The sequence below is a fragment of the Lepisosteus platostomus genome, chromosome 27 (genome assembly GCF_059453375.1).
Source record: "Lepisosteus platostomus isolate fLepPlt1 chromosome 27, fLepPlt1.hap1, whole genome shotgun sequence".
Classification (NCBI taxonomy): Eukaryota; Metazoa; Chordata; class Actinopteri; order Semionotiformes; family Lepisosteidae; genus Lepisosteus; species Lepisosteus platostomus.
In genome coordinates this window covers 7,219,620-7,234,567 of record NC_142637.1, presented here as the reverse complement: position 1 = coordinate 7,234,567, position 14,948 = coordinate 7,219,620, and the positions used below count along the sequence as shown (strand labels likewise).

Sequence of the window (14,948 nt, the reverse complement as noted above, 5' to 3'; positions counted from 1 at the left end):
TGTGGATCTTTATGAAATGAGGCAGTGGCAGCCTTTTAGAGTCTTTTAGACTCTTCGACTATTTCCCAGAATCCCCTAGAACAGCAGTGAGGAAAAATGTGATGGAGAGTGTATTAGCTGGTTTAACAGTGGTGCAGAAGAGCATTATTATGAGCACCAGAGTCCCTGTTTGACAGCTACAGTCCCAGTAATGTGCTACCCATACTGCTGTGCATGTCAGTGGGAAAATTTGGCAGAATCCAGAAGCCGAGTAAGTGACACATACTTGTGAAGCATCACAATTGTGCATTATTAAATGTACATCCCAAAGCTGATGCCCTCTGACTAACAGCCTAGACTGCACAGCACAGAGTCTTAGTGGTGCAACACTATTAAAGGAGAAGTCCTAAAAATAGGGAAGAGGAAGTGGTCTCTCCACAATGAAATTCAGAATTTAAAAAAATGGCAAAAATGGAGGTGCTGTTTGGGGGAGGGAGGGGGGATGCAGATATCCCCTGGTCCGGTCAAACAGCCGGCCAGTGGGCCCTCTGGAGCCTGCCAGTCCGTCACTGCCGAAATTTAAACTGGGAACAGTGAACCCAGAGAGACAGACCCTAGATCCAGGAGTCTGTACTACAAATGAGGGGATTACAGATCCAGCTGGGAGCTTATCCATAAGCACAGGAAACGCTGCAGAACAGCACTGCACACATGCAAAGAGCACTCACCGCAAGGATCAATGTCACACATGTTCTAGGCGTGGCGCAGAAGAGTAGAACCTGTTCCTGCTGCAGGTACATTACATGCAGCCATATTGATTGCACCTCAAGAAGCCAATACGCAGCCATTAAACTATTAATAATTAATATTAATCATTAGCGACATTCATGCAGTCAGATACTCTGCACTAAGAGTATAATGGCAAGGTCCCAGCCAGGATTCGAAGCCACAGCCTTCCAAATATGAGCTCAGAGCTATAACAACCACTCTACACGACAGATCACTTGTTTGGCCCCAGATTATAAAAGCTTGCTTTGCTTCCAGTGGTTTCTGACCACTGACTCTGCACCCACCTAGTCACACTTTATGAACATCAGGTCCTTAAGATTTGAGTTAAAAACCCAACAATGACCCCTTTTCATTGTTCCACCCCTTTACCTGTCACCTGTACCACTTATGCACCCTATAAATAAGACTCAGACTTTCCTCCTCCAGGATGGGTCCTCTAACACACCAATCCAGCCACCCCCTCACCCCGCATACAAATAGGCCAGACATCCCCTAGGCATCAGCCAGACACCAGGCCTTCAGTCAAGCTGATTAAGGCCAAGCACAGGGCTCCTAACTAAATTTCCTTTTTTCAAAGGGACTTTTCTCTTAAATCAGAGGATTGTGGGTATGCTACCAGCCCAATGTGTTGAATCAAACTTAGTCTGCACCAAGTTTCCTTTCTATGAAAGGGATTGTCTGCAACAGGGCAGCAAACAGTAAAAGTGAAGCCGTTTCTCAAAAAGAGTGATTACCATCACTGCTATTATCTTCTTAACCTGCCCCCCCCCCAAGAAAACAGTGACTGAAACTGATACATCAATCAGTATTTTGCTTTATGTTTTTATCGGTAATATTTAGACATTACTTGACGAGGAAGATTTCATGGTGAAGGCCATCTGTTTTAATCCATTTCTAACTGAATGCACACTGTATTCTTTTAATTAACGCTAGGTTATACTTACAAAACGTGCACTTCTTGGTGTTAAAAAGATAAAATAATCTTGAACATCATGAATACCAGGCCTTTATATTGTAAAATACAGCAAATTTTGCTTCTTCAATTATAGTTGCAAACATGAATTACGAATAATAAGAGTCGTGCCTGACAGCGATGAAAGTCTTTTTTTTTTTAGCAATTTTTAAAAGAATGCAACACGGTTCTGTGGATGTGTTGTATTTATCTCTCTTTGACTACCAAAATCCGTCTTTGCACCCCATTCATCTATCCCCAAACATGTCCATATCGATCCATCTGCTTGAGAATCTAGTATCGACTGCCTGTTTGAAACCAGCGGCTGCTGTTGAGTTGAAATGCGGACGAACCAGAGAGTGGGTGAAAGGTGCCTGTAGTGTAGATTTTAGCCACGGGGTTTAAATTCCCTCTGATCTTCTCTTTTTGATTTTTAACTGCAGTTTCTCCTTGGGGGTACACCGATACAGAACTAGGCCGGTGTCACAGGAAAGTTTTTTTTATTTTTCGGGCTTTAAAGACAAAGCCTTTTCTTTTGTCGTACAATACTTCCTTCTTCTGCGGCTCGACAGCTCCTCTTCTTCCTCCTCTTCCTGCTCTGGATGGTTTGTTCTCTCAGTCGGGTCCTGGCTGTCCGTTTCATTGCTGTGCCCCAACGGGCCAACAGACTGGGTCCTGAGCTGATAGCCTAAAAGCCCCAGTAGTTGTTGGAAGGGAGAAGCACTGAACCTCTTACATGAAGTACCAGCTGGTGGGTCATTCCCTGCGCCACCCTTTCCTCTGTACTGTGAAGGTATATTCATCCTACAGGACGGAGAGGCTAATATAGTCTCTGAATAGGTTCTACTGGCTGAAATCTGTGAGTTTAGTACATAACCTCAGCATACCTTACACATATCTGCATGCCTGATGTGTCTGAACTGTGCTTTCCACAAAGTGTCCAATTCCTCACTCCTGTCAGAAGTTTAAAGCTTTAAACGTTACTGATTTTTTTTTTTAATACGAGGCTTCAAACCTCTTGTTGGGCTGTTCCTCAGTTCTTAGGCTTTGTATTTCTTGTGCCTGTAGAAGATACCTAATTTTAAAAAAGCTAAAAATGAATTTGTGATAATTTCCTTTTTTTTTCTCCTAATTACCAAGTGCCTTTACACCGAAGACATGTCCCCCTGGAGATCTACCGTGTTAACAGTTTAAAAAAAGTTTGTGAAATGTTCCTATTCGTGTTAAACACACTCTGACCTCAAAGGTCACATTTCTTAGATTGACATTCGCCAAGTAACTAGGAAAGTCTCTGGGCCATGTTTTTTTTATTTAATGTTTCACAGGTTTATGGCTGGATAAAGTGGTAAATTAGAAATAAATTCAACCAAAGCAACCCAGATCCCCCACCCCCACCCCCCACATCCCCCCAGAAGGAAAGACAGGAGAACAGGGCGCAATGAAAACGGCTTTGAACTTTGACTTGAGGTCTCTTCGAGGACTCTGAGAGGCTGGTGCAGGGAGGCCCGCGTGCAGATGCAGGGGGAAGAGGGGGACAGGGGGCGAGGAGGAATTAGAGGGGTGAAGGACTGAGCCACCCTCACACTCTTTCCACATGAGCACACCTTACACGGAGACCCTGCCAAAGTCTCCAAGTATCCTAAAGGGATAAGAGGCCCCAGACAAAGGAATTAAAATATAGATTACACAAACGGCTACCCTTCGCCTTATCTTTCCAAACCAAGGATCCTAACAAATTGGATCAGACTTATAGGAGTAAGGGGGTAAAGAAGGTAGAGAGAGAGGGTGAGGGTTTCTTTTTTTTTTTTTTAAGAGAGTGTGGAATTTGCCTAAGGATGGATCAAGAGGGGAAAGAGCTAGCCTCTGAGACGGAAAGGATGGAATTTAACACATCCGAGACGACTTATCTTCTATTATTGAACTTTTCTTAAGGAATGAATTGAAGGAAGTCCCGTTTTTTTTTAAAACAAATTTAGAAAAAAAAAACTACATTTTACGTGTCATTTTAACGCATTACAGGCAAAGCTGATCACATCATCAGCCACGGCCAGGAAACTGTGTTTGAAATTGAAGCCGCTGCAGGGGGGGGACACCAACATTAATCAGGTCCACAAATCCGTGTTCCCAAAACTCAGGGATTCAGGCCAAATCACATGGTGGATGGCTGTGAAAGACTGCCAGGATTTGGGGACTAAAGCGTCCACTTGTACATACCGAATTTCCTTCTCCAATAGTAAACGGAAGCTCCCCTTGAAAGTGCCTGCAGGGTCTCCGGTATTTGTGCTGCAAATTACAACCTCCACATACTTTCTCTTTAGAATACATCGGTTGTTGGTATACTGGATAAATGGGCGAAAGTTTCCTGCGTATAATAATAATAATTGCTTACACTTATATAGCGCTTTTCTGGACACTCCACTCAAAGCGCTTTCCGGGTAATGGGGATCCCCTCCACCCCCACCAATGTGCAGCCCCACCTGAATGTAGAGTCCAGCCATACAGAAGCAAGAGCTTTTCTTGGGAAACAAAATAAAACTTTCTTGCTCTGCAGATACTGTAGTGAGTCAAGGGATCCGATCTGCGAGTGAAATGTCAGGTGCACTGGCAGCCTGGTTGAAAAGACAGAAAGAAGAGCCCGCGTCGATCATTTCGCCTGTCGGTGATGAGGAGTATCGCATCTTTTGCGAAAACAGTTTGGCCCTGCGTTTGCATCTCTCCTTGCAAAGTGCATTATCCTCTAATTGGAAGCAAGGTGCCCCACCCACATCTGTTTCATTTGGGTCAGAGATAAGAACGCAGTTTCTTATGTTGGAAAAAAGTAGATACACACTAATTTGCGGGTCCACCATTAGGTTTTTTTAAGCGTGGCAAACATTTTTAAACTGTTTTGAAATTTGAGCCTCCCTTCAATGCCTAGACCTTGACCTGTGTCTTATTGGCTCCTCAGATGATACCCGATAGGACTGGTCTTCCACTTTTTCATCTAGAGACTTAGCGTAATGAGTATTTTGTTATGGTCATTTTTATGTCTTCCGTCTCTTTCTCTTTTAGTTTTACTCCTTTTTGTGAGGGAAGGTTTGGGAGGGGCGTGGGAATGGGATTGGAAATTCTGCATTTTGTCTATTTCATTAATTATTCTTAAGGCAACACCAGTTGTACCAACAACTTACAATGTTCTGTAATGTCACTTTAACACGTAACTCATGCAGCATGTTTTTTTATTCATTGTTTTTTGGTTGAAAAAACAATAAAAAATACTTATTTTAAAAGCATGGTTTGAAAAGAACGTCCCTCTCCTGATGCCAAACTTAAGGCACAGGAGAAGGAATGTCGAAGCCCATGTGGTGGAGGCAGACTCTGGCGATGATGGCACGCTTCTCTTCAGAGGCGAGACTTTTTAAACATGTGCATATGAAAACAAAAAAAAAACAATTTTAAAAAGCAGCGTGAGAGGCTCGTGCTTCATCGTGAGCTCAGCTGGTCTCCGGTGCTAAATGGTGATGACATTTGCAGTGATGAGCACCGTAGGTGGGCTGGTTATGTAACAGGAGTGTGTGTCATGCTCACCGCTACAAGTGGAGTAAAGACAAAAGTTCTTTCTTTTGCATCGTAGCTTTCAGATCCACCACCAAGCCTCTAAGCCTGATTCTGACCTTTAGCCAGCCTCTTGTGTGCTAGAGGATACGAATAACGAGTAACGGTTGTTATGCAACCATCCTTAATATTTTCATGCCTCCTGACTAAACAGCACATTATGAACTGACATTTGGCCTGCAAGATTGGACTGTACTGGGAAGCACACAAGCCCTGTGGAGCGGCCTGGGGTGATGTTCCGAAGGTGGCCTTTTTTTCCCGATCGTTGCCTCACCTGCGCCGTGGCAGAGAAGTGTCCAGGGTACAGGGACCCCAGCGGGTGCTCTATAGCCTGGCTGAGGCAGCACAGTGCTTGGCTGGGTGACCGCTGGTTCGGCACTCTGCCCTGCGCCCGCCGCCGTGACGCCCGCAGGAAGGTCCAGCCTGCTCACACGCGCCCCCTGCAACATGGGAGACAGAGAAGAGAGCGTTGGTCTAGGATGCAACTCACCCTTAATTGATAGGTTCGGTGATCACTTACAAACGAGGATAACAACAGTGTAAACAAGTGTAAAAGACTAACAAAAATACATATATTACCTGTGATACAAGGAAAAGCATGTTTCCGTGGTTTAACAGCCCCTCAAACTCTAAGAATTTGTGTTCTTTGTAGATTTACCCCAGCATGGTGCTACCAACAAACTAAAGACCTACACCGAGAAGCTATACTGGGATGACAACTGAGGCTTTAAATATTATTGACTGGGGCTGACCTTGCCTAGTATAGGAGCAAGGTGACATAACTCAATGGTAATTTTGGAATTAAAGAAGAAAAAGTTGGTAAGAACAACTATTTGTTAAAAGAAGGGGAGGTTCACAAGGATATGTTAGCGTTGTCATTAAAAAAAATAGATTACTTTATCCTTCAAGTGCCAACCAACCCTAACCTTTACACATGAGCAACTATTAAAGGAAGCTCTCAGTGGTGGTTTCCTCTAATTTCACCATTTGCATTGACTCAGTAGCTCAGCGTGCATCAGAACATTGATATTCTATTTTTAATTCAGGAAAAACATTGGAAAAAACAATTACAGGCCATCGCCTTTACTCTTCCCCAACCCTGCAAAAAGATGTAAAAAAAGAATACAAAAGCAAGGCCACTTATTTGTATGTTAGTGAAGAATGAGGGGGACAAAGCAAGATGAAATTACATAGAGCTTCTCCTGCCATTACATGTACATCAACTAAATTTATATTTAATTGAGAAAACTGTATTTTCATTCTCTTTCTGTCAGACCCTGAAAACAATCATCTGAATATTCCCAAAAATATTCCTGATGGTTATTTCCATCACCTGGTGGAAAGACCTAGTTCTGTTTTCCCAGGCTGTACCCAACTGGAATGCGTGGAAATAAACAGCTTTATACTGTCTGGAGACAGAGATCTGTCCAGTCTGTTCCCAATACAGGCATTGTTTTTAGATAACTATTTTTGCTTCAAATTAAGACCTCCTGTTTCTTTTTCAGCACGAGTTACCGCTTAGGGTTCCTGTTTCAATTAACTAACGGAGCTGCGAAGGATCACGAACAGGCTGCTTGTTCTAATCACGCCCCCCGGCCACTCTAACTTTGCATCCATGCAATCACTGATAATAATAGTCCACGAATAATTCTACTAATAGGGAGACTCACAGCACCATCGTGCATCTCTGACCCTGACACAGAGAGGGGAGATGCGGCGAGATCTCGGACTGTGGATTTGTTTGTAAGAGGAGGACAGAGACACCGATCTGACATCAGTGCTCACCTGGAGAACTGTAGGCCCAGGTTTACGGTTTACCGGGAGATAACAACGTTTTATTTTATGAAGACTCGCACCTCGAACAGACTATTTACCCACGGTTTCTACAGAGATTTACTGAACATATTAAAATGCTGCGCAACAAAAAATATTTTAAGCATTCTTCACATACTAGCAATTATTAATTTAAGGAGGTGGAATGCTTATTTATGCTTGAAGTAGTTCGGACTTTTCACCATAAAATGTTGCTTTTGCCTCTATTACATTTTGAAATATTTTTTTTACTCCTGCAAAAAACAACAGCAGTACCCTACTTCTTTCACCGGCAGGCACACATGAAATTCATCAGTTCAGGCATGAAAACCAAGAATTGAATCTTTCTGTACTTAAACGGTAACGATACCGACAATTAGATGCAGCGTCGAGGGTTTAAATCGACAACAACCCCGGTGAACCACTTTCATGCGCGTTTCTGATATATATTGACCGGTATGTTCAAATCTAGTATAAAATGTAACGAAGACAGGTTGTCCTTAACAGGACATTATATTGTTGTTGCTCTAGTAGTAATAGCAGTAACGTGAATTTTAACATTCTGTGGATTTTAGTATATATTTTTAAGTATCTAGGAGTATATCTTGGATTTCGTAGCAGTATTCAAATTCTTTTTGTAGATATTGTTTGCACTTAACATAGTTCACGTAAACAAACGATAAAGGACGATTAGCTTTTACTATAACTTTTCTATCTTAAAAATACGACGTTTACATTTTGATTGAACTGAAACATTAAATTATATATGTATTAATATGTAAAGTAATAAGTTCTCTAATGTGTTATAAAGTGAGATAATAATTAAGAGATTATTATGTAAACGCTGTGTTAGTGCACCTTAATTAAATTTCAAACTAGGGCTTTCTTGTAAATGCCGTTTTATTGTCACAGATAAAGACGTTTTGCGATTCCCATTTCCAAACCTTTGACTCGTTTTTAAAAAACGAACACACTACAGACGAAGACCCAGGTGAGTGTGGAGGTTATAACACGTGACTCTGACAGTATCTACGTAATGAGATGTTTCATTTGTCGAGTAAATGTCAATTTGCAGAAATTAATTCTGCTGCTGGTTCAGTTATATACTGTATTTATTGTTTTCGAAGAAAGGTTTTCTTTTACAATACTTAGAGTAACTGCCGTGTGTTTCTGCGGTTTGTACATGAAATGCTTAATGAAATCATTTCAAACAGCGTGCGCTAAAATTACTATGGTAATGGAATTAATCTAATAAATACCGTGAGTTATTTAGGCCACGTGTTTTTATTTTGCCCAGAAGGGTCAAGTTGTCGTCTGGACCTGGAGTTTAGCTGTTTATTATAAGAAGGCGACCCAAATATTAAAAATCGACTCTTTCTGATATATAATGGATATATGCGCTATGGCCCACATAAAATTGCCCCGTTCGCTGGTATTATGGATAACGCGCTTTTTCATTAGAGAAAATACACACTCTGTACACACACTGTATTTGTAATCCAAACTCACGCACAAAAGACAAGGTTATATATTAAAAAGAATGAATCCGCCAACAAACAAGGTAACTAGGATATAACCATGGAAAACTACTGAACATTAGTTTGCTCTATTCGTTTTCATGAAAATAAATTCTGAACATACTTAAGCTGCTTAGCACAACTGTTAATCCTCTTAACAGTAGCGATGTAATAAGAAACATTGTTCGTCTTAGTATTTTGTGCGACTATTAATGTTTTGACTTATTGTTATTGTGTTTGGGGCTTTATTCCTGCTTTTTCAAGCCCAACAATTTGTGCTGCCTAGCCAAAACATCAAAATCGGTGCTGTGTCCACCGTGAATACCAGTATTCTGGCACATAACAACTAAACAGCCGCCCTTAGTCGGGCAGCTGGGAAATGGTGTCAGATATTAAAAATATTGTATCTGCATGGTGCGGTTGATGAAGAAAGCAGAGCCGGTTTGGCTACAGCTTTTTCAGATGCTCTCGAAGCAATTAGCAGCCACGAGAAAGACTCTGACGATGTTTAAGATCATTCTCAAGGATTCTATTTTTTTTTTTCATTTTCTGGGGAGGGTTCTTGAGGACAAAAGCTTTGGCACGTCTGCGCTCCTCATGTTATTTAAATCACACCGCACACACCTGCTCTGAAACCAGGCCTCTGTCGACACGGCACGGAAGAAACTGCGATTTATCTGCTGTATTTTGCTGTCGTTGTTTTTAATCGTTGCAAAATACAAATAATTGTTTATAGCCTTCATTTTAATAAACTATAAAATATTTTAAAGGCGAGTAAGAGGAGAATGCTTGTCACCGGTAACTGCATTAGCTAATGTCATGGCTCGCTAGCAGTCTACGCCTGCTTCAGCACACCTATGGTATAGATATGTCCAGGAGCGTGACTAGTAAACTTTTTTATGGCATGTTTTCTATTTTGCTGCATTTTACTATTACAAATCAACTCTTGCAATAACGGGGTAGAGCTTCACAAACCTATCCACGGAGAGTGGAATAAACACCATATATTCGAGTGAGTGATACAAGCGTTTCCTGCACGTCTGTACACACAAAGCACGGCCTGCGAACAGAAAACTCGCTGTGTTTAATAGAATGCACGGAATATTGCCGTTGCTATGTAAAGTATATGCAGTCTGATGTCCAGTAACCAGTAGTTACAAATAGCAGTTTTTGAAAGTGTGTTGTAGAATATGCCTATTTTAAAAAAATCAGAAGTATCACTAAATGCTGATAACAACTGCCTCCAAATTCCACAAGACATTATTCGACATGTTTGAGCACAGTATTCTGCGTTCTGATAGTTCTTCCGTCAGTGATGAAAGACCTTCTCCTAACTTGCTTTCAGCTACAGCGCATAACAAGTTAAACCCTAATTTTGCAGGGGCGGCTGTATTAAAGGCAGGCAGCGCGTGGATTTGAAACCACTCCCGGCTCAGCCTGACTCCTTTCTCACTGAAGGAAGTCGGAGACAGTTGCTAAGCTACCGAATTTAAGACTACACAAACCGTGGTAGAAAATTAAAAAGACATCTTGCTTTTTCCACATGCAGAGTCAAAAACACACAGCACGAGCTGTTATTAGTATGTTTTTTCAAGTCAATATGTATATCAATGCACGTGCAAGCACGTTAAAAAAAAATTCACCCTAATGCCTAATATAACAAAGTCTCATTTTAGTGAGGCGACATATTTAAGTTTGTTTGCTATTATTATTATTATTGTTATTATTATTATTGTCGTCTATAGGTATGCGCTCTCAGGGATACGACATCTGCTTATGCCTAACAAATATCCACGTGATTCAGATGGAGAATAATCCCTTCGTGCTCCGGTTTAAAAAAAGCTCATTCTGCTCTGGCGGGCGCTGTTCACATCTGTAGTGCTGGAGCGCCTTCGGTCGTGTCCGGCGGGCCCGAGGCGCCCGGCGTGTCATTCCACGCGTGTACGAGAAGGGGCGGCTTTTTTCAGACCGTGGGTGCAGATCAAACTGTCATACAGTGGGTCTTTCCACACCACACCGGGACGTCTTGTCCCTGGAATTCACAGGATCCGTTTAGGCCTGTTCCTTCCAGTGCAGCACAGACACGTTTGTCACTGCCCACTACGGGTCCAGCTATCGTGACCCCCGCGAACACAAAACCTACAGCAGTGAGATTCACAAAAGATCGTTTTCCACTACTTATTTTACATTTACAATAAACAACCCAAAGGTTGTGGGATTGTGTCTAACACATTGTAGCTCTAGTGTGTTACTTGTGCCATAAAATCGTAGTGGCCGCTGTTGGAACATACTTTTTGCATTAAACCTCATATTTCCTTAAATTAAATCCTAGCAACGAAAATAAATAAATATATATATTACTTAATGACTACCAATATTTAGAAATGGCTCCAACACACTAGTACATATACTTTGTGTACTTAATGGCTATAAAATTATTTTGGTATAATTTGACTCTGTAAAGTACTGCAAACAGTATTTTTGACAGTACTGAAACACAATCATTCCAAACAATCACAGCACATTTTTCACCACATAAAGTATGGCATGCATAACGTTTCCTCCTGCAAACACCTTGGATTTAGCTTTGCTTCACCTTGGGAAAGGTGTTAAAACATCCTTTCAGACACTCACGCTTCTCAGGGTTTTAACATACCCGATGGCATTAACCGTAGCTTCAGTGACGCAAACCCAGGCCAGCCCTCACCCAGTGCTGACCAGTCTAAACGATGCCAGCAGCAGCTGTACAGTTTGCACCTGTCAATCAGCACAGCGACGGAATTCTGATCACATTCCAATATCTCAGCCCTGCGCCGCGCAGGATATTACAGAAACAGAACAGCAGGAGATGCTGCCTCATGTCAGAGATGTGGAAAGGGAGGAAGTGGAATACAGAGGTAGATTCTGTTCTGCTTTCTCATTATGTGAGCTCTGCTGGTACAAGCTCTTAAAACCCAAGAGCTAAATATGCACTCTCTCTCTCCTGCTCTTTGTTTCATACATTTTAACGGGTTATATTCATGTTTATTATGCACTAACAGTCACCCTCCTGTATTTTTAACATGTTCTCTATCTATAACTCTATATTAGTTTAAATGGTCTTTTATACAGATGAAGACATTAACTACAACACGACACTTGAAAGTAATAATATACAGAAAAGAAAAACACATTTGTGAACTAACGTACAGCAGGTGATAAGAAGGAATTTGTCTTATCAATGTTTGTCATAATTCTTGGCCTTTTAATACAACACAAAAGAAACAGAACAGCAAATGAATCACAATAACATTTGCCATTCCACCAGAACAATCATTACAGGCACTGACAGATACTGATATGCAATAATTAACTATTATTGTCTTTAAAATGAATGTGTGTAGTTTTTAACTTTACTTGCAAAATAAAAAGCAAGAAATAATTATACGTTTAATGCAGTACATATTACATATACTGATACTTAACAGATACTATGGATTCCATAGTATGTGCACTCCTGAGATACATACAGTATGTTGCATTGTCTCTCAAATGCTTAAGCAATAGTAATTGATACCTTGGTGTTGTTCCACAGAACCACAGATTGTCTACACTGTGACCTTGTCCAAATAAGTTTGAACACAGCGTTCCTTATTTACACACGTTAAATTAAAATACCACAGATATTAATATTTAAGAAAGAAACTGTTTGACAAGCAGAAAGAGCAGTTATGTGTATTGTGATGAATGCACTGGATACCAAATGTTTAATAATTGAGTACGCTTTTTAAGAGCATTGTCATTAATGGCCACCCAGAGCAATCAGGTAGGAACCAATGCACATTGATCTTTGCCTTAAAGCTTAAAGCCCACTGTACTGACAAGATGCACATTTTTTTCACAAGTCCGATAAAAAAGAATTGCTCATACTTAATGATTATTGAATCATACTTTAGGATTATTGAACTAATTAAACTTGGCAATGTATCATTAAAATGTGGTATTTGTATTGAGTAAAAAATAAATAAATCTCTGTTAATATTTGCACAAAAGTGGAAAGAGTAAAGAGACAATAAAGCCAACCCCCCATTTTTAATCTTTCAGTGACGTGAGGGCAGAGGCTGGTTGATTATTCTTAGGAGAGTTCAAAACCAGCCAGTTATATTCAATGCATTGAAATCTGACCAAGACGTCAGTATATATAGTATATATTTATATAGAACATCAGTACACAAGTCATAAAACAGGCTTCATCCTTCTCAGTCCAGGTGACCTAAAACACATATTATCCAGGTCTTAGCCTTTCCTACAGAAATCTTGCCACTGTGGTAATTTACAGGGGATGGGTCAGAAAGAAGCAAGTCTTTATCAGGTTATCTGGATTACTGTCCATCCTCTCTTACCTTTTGCTACCTGTACATCATGATTTTATCTGTACTGTTAATCAACTTAGCATGCCCACCATAAAGCAAGGAAGGCCCCCAGGTTAAAGCAGTTAAGGGTTGTTACTAATGAATTCCTGAGTATTTCTGTGGCCATGTGCTCTGTGTTACTGGAAGCTCCAATCAGACCCAACAGCAGTCACTGGCAATAGCCCCAGATGTTAGCCATGGTTCACACACGTGAGAGCATCAGTGTGCAAAACCAGAAAACACATCTTTATGTTCTTATACCTATATTTGTCCATATCTACCCACTACCAGTACAAAGTTGGAAGCCCCATGGGCAACACTGTTCCTGCACATACTGTTCCTGTCCAGAAACAAGGTCATTTGTAATATAGGCTGAAACACAGGCCTATGTAAAAATTGAAATATCACATGCTATAAATGTAATGAAGAAACATTGTCTGCATCCAAAACTCAGGATGTGATTTTTTTCTGCATTTATTCTATTTTTTTCTCAGAATAGGCCAAACAGATTACATCTGTATCACTCTCCTAATACAATGTCATCTTTTACTGGTTGTAGTTAATTTAATCTTGTTTTATGACATAATTGGGCACTGACATGCTTGTCAGAGTAAAACAATGTAAATGCTAAAACGATAAGAGATTTAGTCAAAATAATCCGAAACTAGCAGTATTTCCCACCCCAATTTATACTACAGTGTAGGAAAAGCGGCACATTTACTGTTCCAAATATCAGCCCAAAGCTATAATGACAATAACAGAAAATAATTTCGTAACGTAATGTCAGTGTGGCTGTGATAGATAACTTTCTGATCAAACAGCAAAAGAAAGGGGACGAAAATGGTCATACAAATGATCACTTCCACATTGCAGGACTACTCAGTCGAGGTAAAGAGGAATGATTTTAAAGAAATGCATATGGTAATTGTAAGGTCGTTCTCATTTTCCATATTGCATGATACAGCATGCGTAAGAACTAATTCTGCAGCGTGTCAAACACGTGACTCCCCGGAACGGGCCAATCATCCCACATGCTTGTTTTAACCATTTCCGCGCACCTGACCTGCACCCACGTTTAAATGACACTGATTATATAACACGCCGCTCTTTCAAAATAATCCTTTCATGTGGCGGTTTCCAACTGCGTCCTTATAAAAAAAAACAAAGATCGCTCTAATATTCTTTCCGCTAGGCCGCAGTCTCGGGTTTGTGCAGAGACTCCCACCAACACAGCCGCGCACCCGCATCTCGGCTTGAATGGAGACTGCCTCCGGTCGAAACTGTGCAGTTTGTGACCCGTTTTCCACAGCTCGCTGCAGAAGAGGCATTTCCAAGACGTGTGCGCGGCGTTCCAGCGCCACTTAACTCCCTCCAATATTGTTCGTCCACTGGAAATCCCCACGCCCGTATTTTACGGGGTTTAAAATGGACACTTAGCACCTGGGCTTTCACCGCACTTAAAACCTGCCCCCTCTCCTCCATCCTTCCCTCCCCCCTGAACACACACCTACCCCCGACTCCCGCCCCCCCCTTCTCTCCTCAAGCCCCTGCTCCGTTTGTCCGGTCTCCAGCCGCGGTGCCCGAAGTCTCCGGGATTAGTTTGTACATTCGGTTCTCTAGCTTTATGATATCACATAAACTCATACAGCTAGATAACCAAAGACAAAAACTAACCCTCCTCTCTTAAAGGGGCCGCGGCGCGCTGGCTGCCGCTTCTGTTGTGGTCACATGGAGGCATTGCACTCGTTGGCGTACGTCTTCGGCTCAGATCCACACGTACCGTAACACCGGCGGTGTCGATTGCGGGAGCGTGTTGGCATCATTAGTCACCGATGCATCCCGGCTCCTTCGTCGTTACGCACCCAGCACGCTGGGATCCGAACAGCCCAGGTCCTTCTCCCTTTCTGTCAACGG

At 41.5% G+C, this 14,948-nt stretch overlaps 1 long non-coding RNA gene across 4 annotated transcripts in view; it reads right to left on the bottom strand.

The window, feature by feature from the left end:
* The window catches only part of LOC148639201 (uncharacterized), a 62,651-nt gene that overhangs the window by 28,472 nt on the left and 19,231 nt on the right, over positions 1–14,948 (bottom strand). For all 4 annotated transcript variants that reach the window (XR_015930770.1, XR_015930767.1, XR_015930766.1 and 1 more), the window contains one exon: positions 5,589–5,754. This is a non-coding gene — a long non-coding RNA (uncharacterized LOC148639201). The remainder of the gene's footprint in view (positions 1–5,588; positions 5,755–14,948) is intronic.